This window comes from Rhinopithecus roxellana, chromosome 2 (assembly GCF_007565055.1).
Source record: "Rhinopithecus roxellana isolate Shanxi Qingling chromosome 2, ASM756505v1, whole genome shotgun sequence".
Classification (NCBI taxonomy): Eukaryota; Metazoa; Chordata; class Mammalia; order Primates; family Cercopithecidae; genus Rhinopithecus; species Rhinopithecus roxellana.
Genome location: NC_044550.1, coordinates 152,760,428 through 152,775,674, shown reverse-complemented (window position 1 = coordinate 152,775,674; position 15,247 = coordinate 152,760,428). Strand labels below are relative to the sequence as shown.

Here is a 15,247-nt window from a genome sequence, read left to right as displayed (position 1 = left end):
ATGGCAGCCACGATGGTGGCATTTTAACATGAAACAACAAACTAGTTTCAGAGGGAAATACGAATGACCACTTGCCTCCTGTCATCATGATATACTGCACTAATACAATATAGGTACAGATCTTGTCATTGGGTATACTTTGTGTCTAATTAATATGTTTACATATATATAACTCTTGATTATTTTTCTGACTTGGCTTCTCTGCTGGGTTTGCAGTCATGAAACATGAATGGGTGGTAAGTTGACAGCAGAAGAAATAGATCTTTTGATACTTTAACAATGCAGAATAGTCAATTCTAGTTAGCAAGACTATACAATAGAGGTATAGTCAATTGGTCAACCCTTATTATTTGCAGATTCCATAGTTGTGAATAGTTTGCTTGATAAAATTGAATTGTAACCCCCAACTCGATGCTCATGGTGATTTTGTGGTTATTTGTGGACATGCTCAAAGCAGCGAAGCTTTAACTCATGGGATGCACACATTCCCAGCTGAGGTCAAACAGTGACGCTCTGGCTTCTTGTGTCAGCTTTCATACTATCAGCAAGTGTTCCCTTTGCAGACTACTTAGTGCCCCATTTTTCCTCATTTTTGTGCTCTTCACTGGTGATTTTGCTGTAAAAATGGCCCCGAAGCATAATGCTGAAGTGCTGCCTAATGTTCCTAAGTTCCAGAAAGCTGTGATGTACCTTACAGAGAAAGTATCTGTGTTAAAGAAGCGTCCTTCAGGCATGAGTTATAGTGCTGTTGGCCATGAGCTCAAAATTGATGTATTAAATAAGGTGCCCCAGTCAGAATGGCTATCATTAAAAAGCCAAAAACAACAGATGTTAGCAAAGTTGCAGAGAAAAGGGAACACTTATACACCATTGGTGGGAAGGCAAATTAGTTCAGCCACTGTGCAAAGCAGTTTGGAGATTTCTCAGAGAACTTGAAACAGAACTACCATTTGACCCAGCAATTCCATTACAGGTATATATCCAAAAGAAAATAAACTGTTCTACCAAAAAGACACATACTTGCATGTTCACTGCAGCACTATTCACAATAACAAAGACATGGAACCAACCTAGGTGCCGATCAGTGGTGATTGGATAAAGAAAAGATGGTACATATACACCATGAAATACTATGCAGCCATGGAAAAGAACAAAATCATGTCCTTTGCAGCAACATGCATGCAGCTGGAGGCCATTCTTCTAAGCAAATTATCACAGGAACAGAAAACCAAATACTGCATGTTCTCACTTGTAAGTGGGAGCTAAACATTGGGTACTCATGGACATAAAGATGGCATACATAAAGTAGTACAGTAGACACTGGTACTACTACAGCAGGGAGGAGTGAGTAGGGGGTAAGGATTGAAAGACTGTTGGGTGCTATGCTCAGTGACTGGATGACAGGATCATTTGTACCCCAAACCTAAAACAAATTCTTCCTTATATTTATTTAAAATCTGTTTCCTAATACATTTTCTTTAATTAAAAAGGTTAATATCCCTGAGAAAATAAGACATCTTGAAACAGAAACATGCATTAAACAAGGTTATTTATTGATTGGCTGATGAAAATGGTGCAAACAGAGGCTCACAGGAACGCAACTTCATTCTTACTAAGTAGAATGGACTGTTTTCAGGTCCCAAAGTATCAAAAGGGCTGTTTCTTCTGTCGCCCACTTACCGGCTGTTCGTATCTCATGACTGCAAACCCAGTGGAGAAGCCAAGTCAGAGGCATAATCAAGAGTTATTTAGGTCGGGTGTGGTGGCTCATGCCTGTAATCCCAGCACTTTGGGAGGCCAAGGCAGGCAGATCGCCTGAGGTCAGGGGTTCGAGAACAGCCTGGGCAACATGGTGAAACCCTCTCTCTACTAAAAGTAAAAAATTAGCCAGGTGTGGTGGCGCATGCCTGTAATCCCAGCTACTTGGGAGGCTGAGGCACAAAAATTGCTTGAACCCAGGAGGCAGAGGTTGCAGTGAGCTGAGATTGCAACACTGCACTGCACTCCAGCCTGGGCAACAGAGTAAGACTCTGTCTCAAATAAAAATAAAAATAAAAAATTATTTATATACACATACTAAGTAGACACAAAGTATGCCCTAAGATCTGGAAGGAAACAGAAAAATAGAATGACGGTGGTGGTGGGAATATGGGTTTTTAACATTCTTTTGTTCACATTTCCAATTGTTGGCATTTCTTTGTAGATTTATGTATTAAAAACAAAACGGCTGTCAGGAAGGCGAGGAAGCACTGCCTAACAGAGCATGGCAGTGGTGGAAAAGCAGACCAGGGAGCCCACAAGGAGACAACGATAGAGAAGTCTTACTTCGGGAGCACATCCTTCGCTGTGGAACAGGCTGAGATGCTTATAGAGGAAGCATGTACCTCTGTATAAGCTCTGCAGCATTCTCGGTGAAAAGTAAACAGAAAAAAATGGGGGGAGAGAAGGAACAAAGAAAGTGAGTCTATGGCCTTAGTGCCTCTCTGCTTAGGATACAGCACTGACACGCACATGAAAACACATATATTTCATTGCTAAAAATAAAGAATCAAAAGTGCTTTTGTTTAAGCCTTCATGTGATATTAACAATAAAGAGCCATCAGTTGCAGGAGAACAACAATGCATCCATAACCCCCAAAATGTATTAGTTTAGGGGAATTGTTGTCAACGGTAGAAACAACTAAGACTGTGTTGTTACAGAAATACGTGCCTAGCTGGTTTGCAAAAGAAAACTGCCTCTGGTGACTTATGGAGGGTCTGGAGGGCCTTTGAAAGCAGTTTGTTTCCTGTGGCCAGTAACTGATTTTTCACAAAATTGTGCATTGACTAATTCTCACAAGAGGTTTTGAAAATGAAGCTGGGTTTCAGGTTCGACTCACATGAGCTACTTTTATTTGGACCGTCTTTGTTTTTCTCAGTCTCGTCGCCAGTCCTTCCGGGGCCTTCCTCAATCCCTGGCTGGGGCTGAGGCCTGGCCGTTGTTTGGGATGAAAAGGTATTGGAAGGCCGGCTGCTAATTGGAGCTTGCACCTGCAGACCCCAGCCTTGGAGGCGACTCGGCACAGGCTACTGCTCTATGTGTGTGTGCTTGTGTGTGTGTGCATTTTATTTCCTCAATGAACACTGGGATGTGGCATGATTTTTTGGCCTGGGTATGCTGGAGGAGATCCAAGCTGCTTGGCCACTTTCTCTGTTCTGGGGAAGGGCGGGGCGGGGGGGCACCCTCTTTACTCTCTAAGAAGGAGGGATTTCTAGCCATGCAAATATATCCAGTGTATTCTGATCTAATCTCTTCTGGCCCCAAGAGGGGACTTACCCAGATAAGAGGTGCTCTTCAGAGACAGTGAGAGGGTGCCACAGCAGGGCTTTCACCCAATAAGCTGATGAATTTCTTATGAGTTTCTCACACTTCACTCTAGAACATTATCCAGGCAGTGCTGAAGAGGAATGGCTACAGCCTCTGTGCTCCTGCCAAAGACTAGAGAAATGGACAAACTACCCAAGTGGACCTAGCCACCACGCCTCTGCTTCCCCCACCCCACAATATCCAGGGGTTCATCCTAATGCACATATTTAATTTTGTGCATCTGATCAGTTTTGGCATACATACATGCCCATGAAATCATCACTACAATCAAGGAACAAATTAATCTTCTCTCTCCTTGTAATTTCTCCCTCTCACTCCCCATTCACCAGGTCCCCAGGCAAATATTGATCTGCTTTCTAAAACTAGACTGCTTGCACATTCCAGAATTTCATATAAATGAAATAAAACAGTGTGTATTCTTTTGGTGTGTGGCTTACTTCACTCAGTATGATAATTTTGGGATTTATTCATATTGTATGTATCAATAGTTCATTCCTTTTTTTCTGCTTAGTATTGCATTGTGTGGACATAGCACAGTCTGTTTATTCATTCAGCTGTTGATGGGCATTGGGTTGTTTCCAGTTTGAGGCTATTACCAAGAAACCTGCCATGAAACCAAGACAGGAGGATTGCTTGAGGCCAGGAGTTAGAGACCAGTTTGGGCAACGTAGTAGAGACCTCGTCTCTACAAAAAATAAAAACATCAGCCGGGTTTGGTGGTACACGCCTGTGATCCCAGCTACTTGGGAGGCTAAGATGGGAAGATTGCTTGAGCTCAGAAGGTTGAGGCTGCAGTGAGCCATGATCACATTACTGCACTCCAGCCTGGCCAATGCAGAGCAAAATCCTATCTCAAAACAAAAACAAAAACAAAAATGTCAAAGCAGGCCCAGGCCGCTTCCAGTTTTTGAAGCCCTTGGGATATTAAAAATGAAAGAAGGAATCCCAAAATAGACCTATAAAATATGCTGTATTTAAAACGTATATATGCTTTTGAACATATTAAGAATTCAACATATAGATAACATTGGAAACCATATCAAGATTTTGAACTTGAAGCTCCATGTGGGACCTAGGACAAAGGGTCTCCTGGCCATTGACCACTTTGTGATGGGTTATGAGGGGCCAGCACCAGCTAGGGGCTCTTCCCACATACCCTGTACACTCTAAAGTCATATCTGGCATGGTTATTCTTTATATGCTTGGGGTCAAATGAATGCTACAGAGATAGCTCTGTAAAGAAAGAGCATTTTCTAGGTGTACACAGATTTTCTGCCAGAACTAGGAAGGTCAGTCACAACCATTGGCCTTTTGGAGAGATCTCTTGCTCTACTCACCAACACCAGCAAGCCTGTGGGGCCTGAGGTTTCCTTTGGGTTGACCATAGTCTTGGACGTCTCTGCTTACTTTGAGGTCAGAATGGTGCCATGACCATGAGATGGGTTGCTCCACTTGAAGAATCCCCAGATTCCTCCCAGCCATGGCATGGAAGCTCCCACCCTCTGAGGACAGTTACCATCGCCTTGGTGGAACTTTAGTCTGCCTTTGCCTTTGGCTGTGTCTAGTGTAATGGTTCTCTGTGTGGGGTGATTTTGCCCTCTGGAGGCCACTTAACATTGACTGGAAACAATTTTGGTTGTTACAACTTGGGGAGTGCTATGGGCATCTAATAGGTCAAACCTAGGGGTGTTGCTGAACATTCTATAATGCACAAGGCAGCTGCCCACAACAAAGATCAGTCCCAAATGCCAGTATTGTTGAGTCAAGAAACCTTGGTCTTTTTTTTTTTTTTTTTTCTTTTTCTCTTTTAAGACAGGATCTTGCTCTGTTGTCCAAGCTGGAATGCAATGGCACAGTCATGGTTCACTGCAGCCTCAAATTCCCAGGCTCAAGCGATCTTCCCATCTCAGCCTTCTGGGCAGCTGGGACCACAGACACATGCCACCATGCCAGCTAATTTTTAAGTTTTTTGTAGAGACAGGGTCTCCCTCTGTTGTTCAGGCTGATCTCAAACTCCTGGGATCAAGCAATCCTCCTACCTCAGCCTTCCAAAGTGCTGGGATTACAGGGGTGAGCCACCACCCCTGGTCAAGAAATCTTGATCTTTATGATCTAACCAGGTGTCAAGCAGAGTGGACAGAAGGTGGCTGATGTAGAGTCTGAGAAAGGGGTTCTTTGTTCATTAATCAAAGAAGGCCGTGATATAGACATAGAGATAGGGTAACAAAATTCAGGGGACTGAAGAACTTGCTGCCCAAGACTTCTTGCCCTCTCTCTTCCCTTTCTCCTCGTTTTCCTTCTCCTTTCTGTTAAGAGCTTTGGAGTGTAACAGACCTGGTTTCAAACCCAGGTCCTGCTGCCTGGTAACCTTGGGCAACTTGCTAAAGCTTTTTGAACCTCAGTTTCTTCACCTGAAACATGGAAATAACAATAGTACTTTTCAGAATTATGAAAATTAAAGAAGAGAAGTCAAACCATGTAAAAAGTTTGTTGGGGCCTAGCACATGGGAAGAATTCAGTAAGTGACAGTGATTATTATTATTCCATGAATGGAGCACGTCCTGACACAAAGCACCTTGCCAGCTGTGTTCTCTCGCCACTCAGCAACAGTTGGTGTCAAATTTTTATTAGTCTACAAAATCATTTACTCTAAAAGTCTTATTAACAGCAACCCCTGCTCCTCAAAAGCAAAACCCAGTGGATAGATTGCACTTACTATGTTTTGTACTTCAGTCTAGTGATAAAAAAAGTAAGTGGAGGCCAGGCATTGTGGCTCACATCTGTAATCCATCCCAGCACTTTGGGATGGGGAGGTGGGTGAATCACTTGAGGCCAGGAGTTTGAGACCAGCCTGGCCAGCATGACGAAACTCTGTCTCCACTAAAAATACAAAAATTAGATGGGTGTGGTGGCATACTTCTGTAGCCCTAGCTACTTGGGAGGCTGAGGCACGAGAATTGCTTGAACCCAGGAGGCAGAGGGTTGCAGTGAGCCGAGATCACACCACTGCACTCCCGCCTGGGCAACAGAGTGAGAGTCCATCTCAAAAAATAAAAAAATAAAATAAAATAAAATAAAATAAAAACACCCCAAAACAAAAAATAAATGGAAGGTGACTTAAGCTAGACTGATGTATTCTATACTGAAGTATTTATGTACCTGTGTTGACATATGCCTATATGTTAGTTTACGGTCCATGATGAGAAATTTACACAATGAAGTTTATCAGAAAACACACCACTGGCTGGGACTCTCATAGCAAATACCTGGGAACTCATGGGCTGCCCTGTTCCAGGAGGGAACAGGATTCCATGTCAAGTGATTTGGATAGTGTCCCAGGTTGGGTAGGTTACCCTGGTACCAGCAGGGCCTCCTTGCCAGATGGCCAGGCAGAGACTGGGAGGTTCCTGCTAGAGGGAGCTCAGAGTATTTATGCAAGGTCATTGTTACCAACCCAGAGAACCAGTTCTGTGAGGCTGGCTCAAAGGGCATGTTTAACGAGAGTAACAGAGAGGTGTGGTAACAGGGAGGAGGAAGTCTGGGTAAGGATTACAAGTAGCACAGTCAAAGTGTGCTTCTCAGTTTTCAACAGAGTGAGGGAGAAGTAGTGCCTTGGCCCCAGCCCTGAGACCTAACTCCTTGATTCTTGCCAACAGCAGGAGAGTGAGCCCAGGAAATCTCCAGAAAGCCAAAATATGATCCAGGTAATAAGGGCACAGCCAGGCAGTATCCACGCCAAAAAAGAACAGAAAGTTTGGCTTAACTCTGTTTTTGCCCATGTTTTTCTCCTGGGGCAGGAGTGTACCTAAAAACACTCTGGGATACACGGTGGCACTTACACAAATTAAGAATCCAGGGGAAGGGCTCCTTTGGCAAGGGAACTCTCAGGAGGCTTAGGAGACTGGAGCCATGACAGAGCTCCCCAGGAACATTCTAGAAGACAGGCTAGATTTCCTGGCCTTTGGTCACCAGCCTGGAATTTGGCAGACCCCTCTTGTGCAGAAGGTGAATGAAGATATTTGGTCACTGCCTTCCCTCCGGTGGGCTGTTCTCGGCATTAAGGTGTCAGTGTGCACTACCACTAGGGTTACCCAGTGGGGGCTATTCCAGAAAAGGGAAGGAGGATTTGCCTACTCAAGCCCAAAGAGCAAGGGCCACTGAAATTGCCTTCCGAGTAACAGGAGTGGCAGACATTGAGGCATGTTGCAAAGAACTGTTAATTATAATCTTTAGTTTCTCTCTAACCAGCTCAGAAAAGAGCTTTATGGGAGGAATATAGTTTGAATGAGAGGCATTCTGTTCATTCTCCTAAATACTCTGTGGATTGAGATCAGCAGGAACAAGAAGGGGTCTACATGGCATTATCTTGGCCTCTCACATGACCACCTTTCCTGAGTTTAGTTTAGATGAAGTATGCCACTAGAAAAAAGTATCAGGCATGTTTGCATCTGTAGGACTTGTGTCTCAATAAAGATGTTTTGAATGAATACCTGAAACCATATGAAATACCAGACTCCTGGGCATGCATTGGTGAGGATATTGATTACTATTTCATACTGATTACTATTTCACTCAGAGTTCCCTTATAAAGCTGATATACTCAATTTCTACTCCAAGTCAGATGAGGAAAGCTTGGTACTTATAAAGGAATTGCTTTATTTATTCCTTTCTGAAAAATGAGAATGATGTAATTGGGGATATTTCGCTTTTGCTTTGGTTGCCAGGAAGCTCAGTTGAATCTGATGCCCAACTATATCAATCATGAAGGCTCTTATGACATACATACCTGGTTTCTATTTCCATTGGTCTTATCATCCTATTCTCATATTTCCCTTGTTCTTGATTTAAATTCTTGTTTATATTTCCCATGATTTTATGGCAAAGCTCCAACCCTAAGGTGCCTGCAATGTCAGTAAATGCCTGGAGTGGAGTAATAGGGCATAGTGCAGACTGTGGCAAATGGAGAGAGCTCTTCCTTGGCCACTCTGATAAACTAACATGGCTCCTCTACCCCACTCTCAGTCTCTATCCTCTAACCCTGCTTTATTCATATCCTCTAACCTTGCTGTATTCATAGCACTTACAATTTCCTGTAATTATCTTACTTACCTGTCTACTTGGTTATTATCAGTCTCACCTCTGCTCAATTCCCAGAATCCAGAACAGTGCCTGGCGAGAACTGTCACCCAATCTATATTTGTTTGCTGAGTGAATGAACAAATATAGGACCAACACGGCCAGAGTTTCCTATGTTTTAAAAAACTTGAAATTTGAATTTTTACATGAAATCTCCTGATTGTTAGGTGTTTAGTAGCTAATATAAAAAATTAAAAACACTATGCTGGCCAGAAATGAGCCATGCTAATGTGGGGCCATTGTTCTACTTTCTATTCTCCAGTTGGAGCAACCAGAGTTTCTTTGCAGAATAAAGTGGTATATAAATAAATGAAAACACACATCTGTTTCACGTTTTACAAAGCATTGCCACCCACTGTTAATTTTTCACTATTATTTCATTATTGTTCCAATTTAACATGAGTAAACAAACCACTCCCACCCCTTTGCCCTGGAGTTGAAATGAACCTGCCCATTTAGAAGTGGAGGAAGCTGTAAAAGGCAGGAAGTGTCCCGGCAGCCAGAGCTGGCCTCCTGGTCAGGCGTTCAGGAAAGAGGAAGGAAAGGTTCTCCGTGCTCCATTTTTTCTCTTATTCCTGTCCCAGCACCAGAGGTTAGGCTGATGCTTCATCTGACAGAGGCTGTGACCTCGAATTCACATGCAGCCTCATGCTGGGTCTGTTTCTATAAATTTTGGGTGCAGAACTAGACTATCAGTGTGCGTGTTTCTGACAATCCTTTCACATACAACCTTTGGCTCACCCGCCCCCTGTCAAGAACTGCAATCCTAAATGTTTTAGTAATGTGCACACATAAACACACACACAATGAATAATTAAGCATAATGCAGAGTGTCACTTTTATTTCTGCATAGTGTAATATTAATCTTATTTGTTTTAGGAAGCAATCTCTCTCTCTCTTTTTCTCCCTTTCTCTGTAATTGGTGGACTTGTCAGTTCTTTGTGATTTAGCAATGTCTCAGCCAGTGATGGAGAATATAACCAAGTTCTAACCAAGAGATATTTTTCTGTATATATTTATTTTCTCAGAGAAGAAGTCTGCTGTTTTCCCAAGAATCATTGGTACACCTTGTTAAGAAAAAAAAAGCCAGGATTCATTGGCGTTTTTTACTTATGGTAAAATAAACTAACATGAAACTTGCCGTCTTAACAATTTTTAGAAGTACGGTTCAGTAGTGTTAAGTACATTCACAATGTTGCATAACCGTCACCACCATCCATCTCTAGATCTTGCAAAACTGAAACTCTTCACCCATTAAACAGTAACTCTCCATTCTCCCTTTCCCTCAGCCCCCGGCTACTGCCATTCAACTTTCTGTCTCTATGAATTTGACTACTGTAAGTACCTCATATAAGTGGAATTATACAGTATTTGTCCTTCTGAAACTGGCTTTATTTCATTCAGTATAACATCCTCAAGTTTCAACCATGTGGCATGTGCCAGAGTTTCCTTCCTTTTTAAGGCTGGATTTATCCCATTGTATATGCATACTACATTTTGTTATCCACTCACTGGACACTTGGATTGCATATACCTTTGGGCTATTGTGAATAACGCTGCCATAAATATGGGAGTACAAATATCTGTTTGAGTCCCTACTTTCAATTGTTTTGGCTATATACCCAGAAATTGAATTGCTGGGTCATTGACAATTCTATTTTTCATTTTTTGGTGAACCACCATACCGTGTTACACAATAGCTGTACCAGGCTACATTTCCATCAACAGTGCACAGGCGTTCCAGTTTCTCCATGGCCTTCACAACATTGGTTATTTTGCAATTTTTTTTAACTTGATAGTAGCCATGCTAATGGGTGGGAGGTGGCATCTCATTGTGATTTTTGATTTGCATTTTCCTAACCATTAGTGATGAGGATCTTTTCCTGTGCTTATTAGCCATTTATATATCTTCTTTGGAGAAATGTCTATGCAAGTCATTTGCCCATTTATGAATTGGGTTGTTTTGTGTTGTTGTTGAACTGTAGGGGCTCTTTACATATTCTGGATATTAACCCCTTCTCAGATAGATGATTTGCAAATGTTTTCTCTCATTCTGTGGCCTGTCTTTTCACTCTGTTGTTTGTGTCCTTTGGTACCCAGACATTTTTTATTTTGATGTATCATTGGCATTTTTGTGCTTCCATTTTTGTCTCCTCTGGCTCTAAGGGAGGTGGACTGTGGGGGAGGGAGAACTGCCTCACAGCTCCAACAACGGGGGCTGATAGGCCACTGGAGAAAGGTTACTAAGTCCTATGGCAAAGAGACTTTCAGAACAGTTTCAAAAACTCCCTCACTCCTGCCCTCCTATCCCCTTGAACACATTCAGGGTGCAGAATTGCTTTAGTGATAATTGAATTTCAAGATGGTTTCCCTCCAGATTTGGGGTTGTCAGGACAATCATGACAATTACTACTGGCCTGAAACCCACTGAGTGTGTACAATGGCCACTCCTAACAGATCATGGTGAATGAAAAACCAATAGAAGAGAGGAGGTCACCTTAGCATACAGGGCAATGCTGGGACCTTTGGAGGCTGAAACGATAAAAAAATTATGGTGCCTCTAACCCAAAATATGTCAAAAGATAAGCAACAGTAAGGCATAAAATGAATCCAAAAGGTTCTGATTTTACTCAAGATAACAACTTCAGAGTTTCTTTTACAATGCCAAAATCTATTCTTTTAAATTTCTGTCTTTTAATTAATTCATTATATTTTGGGGTGCTTCTGCTTCGCCAGTGCCCTAACCCCTTTTTGATCCACCTGCTGGAAAATAACAGCTTTGTTATTATTGTTTTCCATATGCTATGCATTTTTGTGTACACTATGTAAAAGAAGAATTTAATCATGTCAATCCCATGAGGTGACTACTATTACAGTCTCTAGTTTTACAGTGAAGGAAACCGAGGCAGAGTATTACCTTGCCGAAGATTCAACAGCTATAGATCAACAAATCCTGGGTCACAGAACCAGGATTTGAACTCCAGAAGTCTGGCTCCAGAGCTCTTGTCCTAAAGTCTAAAATCCAGCACCACTGGCTCACCTCCACAGCCTGCACCTGCCTGGACAGCTCCTCCTCTTGCCTCTGGCCCTGTACTAGCCACCCCGAGGTAGCTCCTGAAATTCTCTATCCATTACACTCTTTCATCCTTCCTGCACATCATTCCCTTTACCCCTCTTCTAGTCAGTCTTTACCTTGTTAATCTCTGCCCATTTAGGATTCCCCTTGGGTATCCCCTCTGTGACCACCCAGTCTGAGCTAGGTGCCCTCCGATGGCAGGCTGTGTAGATTCTCATTGCACTTGGCCACATGGAATTGAAATTTATGGTTTGTCTGCTTCCCACAGTGGACTGGGAGTTCCTTCAGGGTGGTGACTAAGGTTTTAAATCTCTATGTCCCACCCTAACGAAGCACCTGTTACCTTGTAAGCGCTTCATATCTGTTGTTAAGTAAATGAATAATGGAGAACCTAGACAAGGACTTGACAGAGAAGCAAAAGGAGCAGTGACTGCCCAAATAGTAGTTTTCACCCCTGGAAATGTTGTTACTACCCCAAGCATACAGTGAGCAGCCCACATCCATATAGATCAGCAGACCAAGTGGAACAGAATGAATGGAATGAGCCTGGCTTCTTCAGGCCTGATGCTGAGGACATGTGCCCTACCTGTATGGAGGAGATAGCTCTGTCCCCCACCAAAGACAGTGGCAACACAGGTACATACACAAATGTATAGCGTGTGTCAAAGTCCTTAAAGACATTACATAGGGCTGAGCAAAGTAGGCACCGGTGCGGGTGTGGAAGACATATGGTAGCTCCAGAATTCCAGGAGCCAGCTCAGGGCGGCCCAGAACAAAGCGTCAGGGCCTAAGCAGGTTGCAGAGGGCATCTGCATGGGGCAGGGGACAGTGTCATGATGGCAGTTGATGACATTTGGGGGATTGAGTGAATAAGCATATAATATATTAAGGAAAATGGGAGCTAGCTTCTGATGAATGTTAGAGAAGGGAGTTACAAATGTAGAAAGGGAGTGTTGGACTGGAATTGGAAGTATGAATTGGAAGTATGAATTTACGGTTTTCAATACATATAGATTAATATAGAAATAAATAGATACGTAAATAGAGGAGGAAACTGGGATTCAAAATTAGATCTGTCTAGCTCTTTTCACTGTTCTATACTACCGCCCTACACATAGGGCCTCTGCTGTGAAACCTCTGCCCCCTTCCCTGTCCCCCCAGAACCCCAACCCTAACTCACACAGACTTAAAAGATTCCACCCTCGTGGTTCCAGAGCATGCATCACACCTCATGTCATTAGCTGCACACAACTAACCCATGACGTTTTGATTACACTGAGGGTAGGCCTCCTCTTATCTGTATTCCCTGCATCTCCCTTGGAGCCAGGCACATGGTCATCACAATAGTTAGTATTAATATTTATTGTGCAGTTGTTATGCATCAGGAAAGACTTCCCATGCATAATCATTTACAGCTGAAGATAACCCTATGAGGGATGTATTACCATCATTCTCATTTTACATATTGGCAAGGTGAGGTTAGCGGTGTTAACTGAGGTACCCCAAGATGCAGAGCTAGTGGGAAGTAGAACCAAGAGTCAAGGCCAGACAGTCTAATTCCTCAGGCTGTGCTCCTTGCCCCTCAGCTCTGCCACCATGGACTTGATATAAGTAAATGTTCACTCAACAAATTCCTCCCGGGGGATTTGTGTATCTGAATGCTCTCCCTCAATCCAAGTCCACTCTTTATGCTGAGCTTATTTGAAGCTCACCTCTTTAGGGGAGCCCCCCACCCCGCCATCCTACTCTGCACTGCCTCTGCATTCCTTGGGCACAGGACTTGCACCACGCCCTGACATATGACCCAGTCAGTGTTGGAGCAGGGAACACAGTTCATCGACATTTGTTGAACTGAATTCAATGCCCAGGAATGGAAGTAAACAGGAATGCATGACAAGGTGGTATATTGTACAGGATACTGTGGCTATCTATTTCTGGATTTTCCTGAGAGTTCCAATTTCTAAAATTCCATCCTCTCATCAGACCATTTGTCAGAATACATGGCCAAGAATGTAGTCTGGAATTTTGTTTAAAAAGTAGGGTCACCATTCTACTGAAAAGAGATGGGAATGAAGACAGGATGTGCTGCTGGTCACCCACAACTCTACACACCCGTGAGCAGGTCACAGTTTCTCTCAACCTCTTTATCCATGGGTAAAACTACAATGCAACACCTACTCCTACTGTGGAATGAAACAAAGTCTGTGTGTGAATGTGTTTTAAATACCGATAAAGAATAATGTCGCATAAACCCAGTTACTGTTAGTGGGATTACTTACCTTTTTACTGATCTGTCTGGCAAGTCGTTTTCATTTGTCAAAGTAAATAAGCTTTGAATGAGGGCCACTGCAGAAAAAAATAGGGCATAAAGAGAGGAAATGCCAAGGCCTTTCTAGTGTTTTCAAAAAGACACACCTAGATTTTCCATCTTTTAGACTCTCCTCAGTTTGGGTGTGTGTGTGTGTGTGTGTGTGTGAGAGAGAGAGAGAGAGAGAGAGAGAGAGAGAGAGAGAGAGAGAGAGGAGAGAGAGAGAGAGAGAGAAAGAGAGATAGGGGTGAGAACTGGGGGCTGAGTGGGCAGAGGTGACTTTTTAAAAAATGGTATGAGATTCTACCTTGTAGAGGAACTAGGCCATCTTACCTTTGCTGTATTGCAGATCAGTTCCCAGCTGTGTGAAGTCTCAGGTGATAGTCCGTTTGAGAGATGAGCTTTTCTGGCTTAGCAGTAGCTCAGGAAATTTTTCTTTCTCTTTCCAGTATTCTGTGTCCCAGCTATGCATGAAAACTGCTCCACCTTTGTACATGCAGGGGTTAACCAGGGCATCCCCTGCCCCTTCTGCAAGGCTTTGGGTAGAGCAGATCCATAAAACTGAGAGCAGCTATGGGGAGCTCAGAGGGAGAGTGGTCCCCTGCAGAGCAGCATGCATCAGTGACAAATCTATTCTGGTTTGGATGGGGCTGAGACGCCCCTGAACTTCCTTCTGCTTTTGCCAAAAGCCAAGATCCTTTTGTTCACCTTTAGGGTTGCCAAGTTAGGCCTACCTCGCCCCTAGATGTTGTTTCCTGTGGGCAATGGGAAAATGATCTTGGAGCCAGAGAAGGGAAATCAACAAGGAAATAAACACAGGGTCACCACACCTTCAGGCCATCATTAGGTCTGGAACATTATCATGCTAAATAGGCAGGGGCTGCTGACTGGACAGGCCCTAGAATCCTGGGCATCTTTTATTTTTGAATATGAAAAGGGGCATGCACCAAAATCTATATCAGGCAAATAAGTAGTCCTGACTTGTTCCAATACCTTGCCAAAACTTTCAAAGATTTTCTATCGGCAGTATTGCTCATAACTGAACATTGGCTAATGTTTGCAGACAAAGAAAAAGACTGAGCAAGTTTGTGGCTGATACTATTTAAGACTCTTAACTCTAAAGATATAGAATGATTGTTTAAATAAGGATTTCTTCTGCTCATTCTTCAGCATCACCATCATCATCATCTTTAGCGGCTGCAGCATCTTTGCTAACATTTATTAAGTGCTTACTGCCTACCAGGTTCTGTAGTAATTACCTGACCTGCATTATTTCATTTAATTCTCAACAGAATCCTGTAATTATCACTCCCATTATATAGATAAAGAAACTGAGGATTAGAGAGATTAAGTCGTTCCT

The 15,247-nt window shown here is 42.9% G+C and overlaps 1 protein-coding gene across 4 annotated transcripts in view; it reads right to left on the bottom strand.

Annotated features, from left to right (window-relative positions):
* LNX1 (ligand of numb-protein X 1) overlaps positions 1–14,560 on the bottom strand; it is a 192,153-nt gene extending 177,593 nt beyond the window's left edge. For 2 of the 4 annotated variants that reach the window (XM_030922366.1, XM_030922381.1), the window contains exons 1-2: positions 14,221–14,460; positions 13,859–13,925 (exon numbers count right to left, since the gene is read on the bottom strand). The gene's annotated coding sequence lies outside the window, so the exon portion shown is untranslated. Of the gene's footprint in view, positions 1–13,858; positions 13,926–14,220 lie in introns of all 4 variants that reach the window. The other 2 variants (XM_030922374.1, XM_030922371.1) reach the window with 2 other exon arrangements.
* Positions 14,561–15,247: the final 687 nt, after the last annotated feature.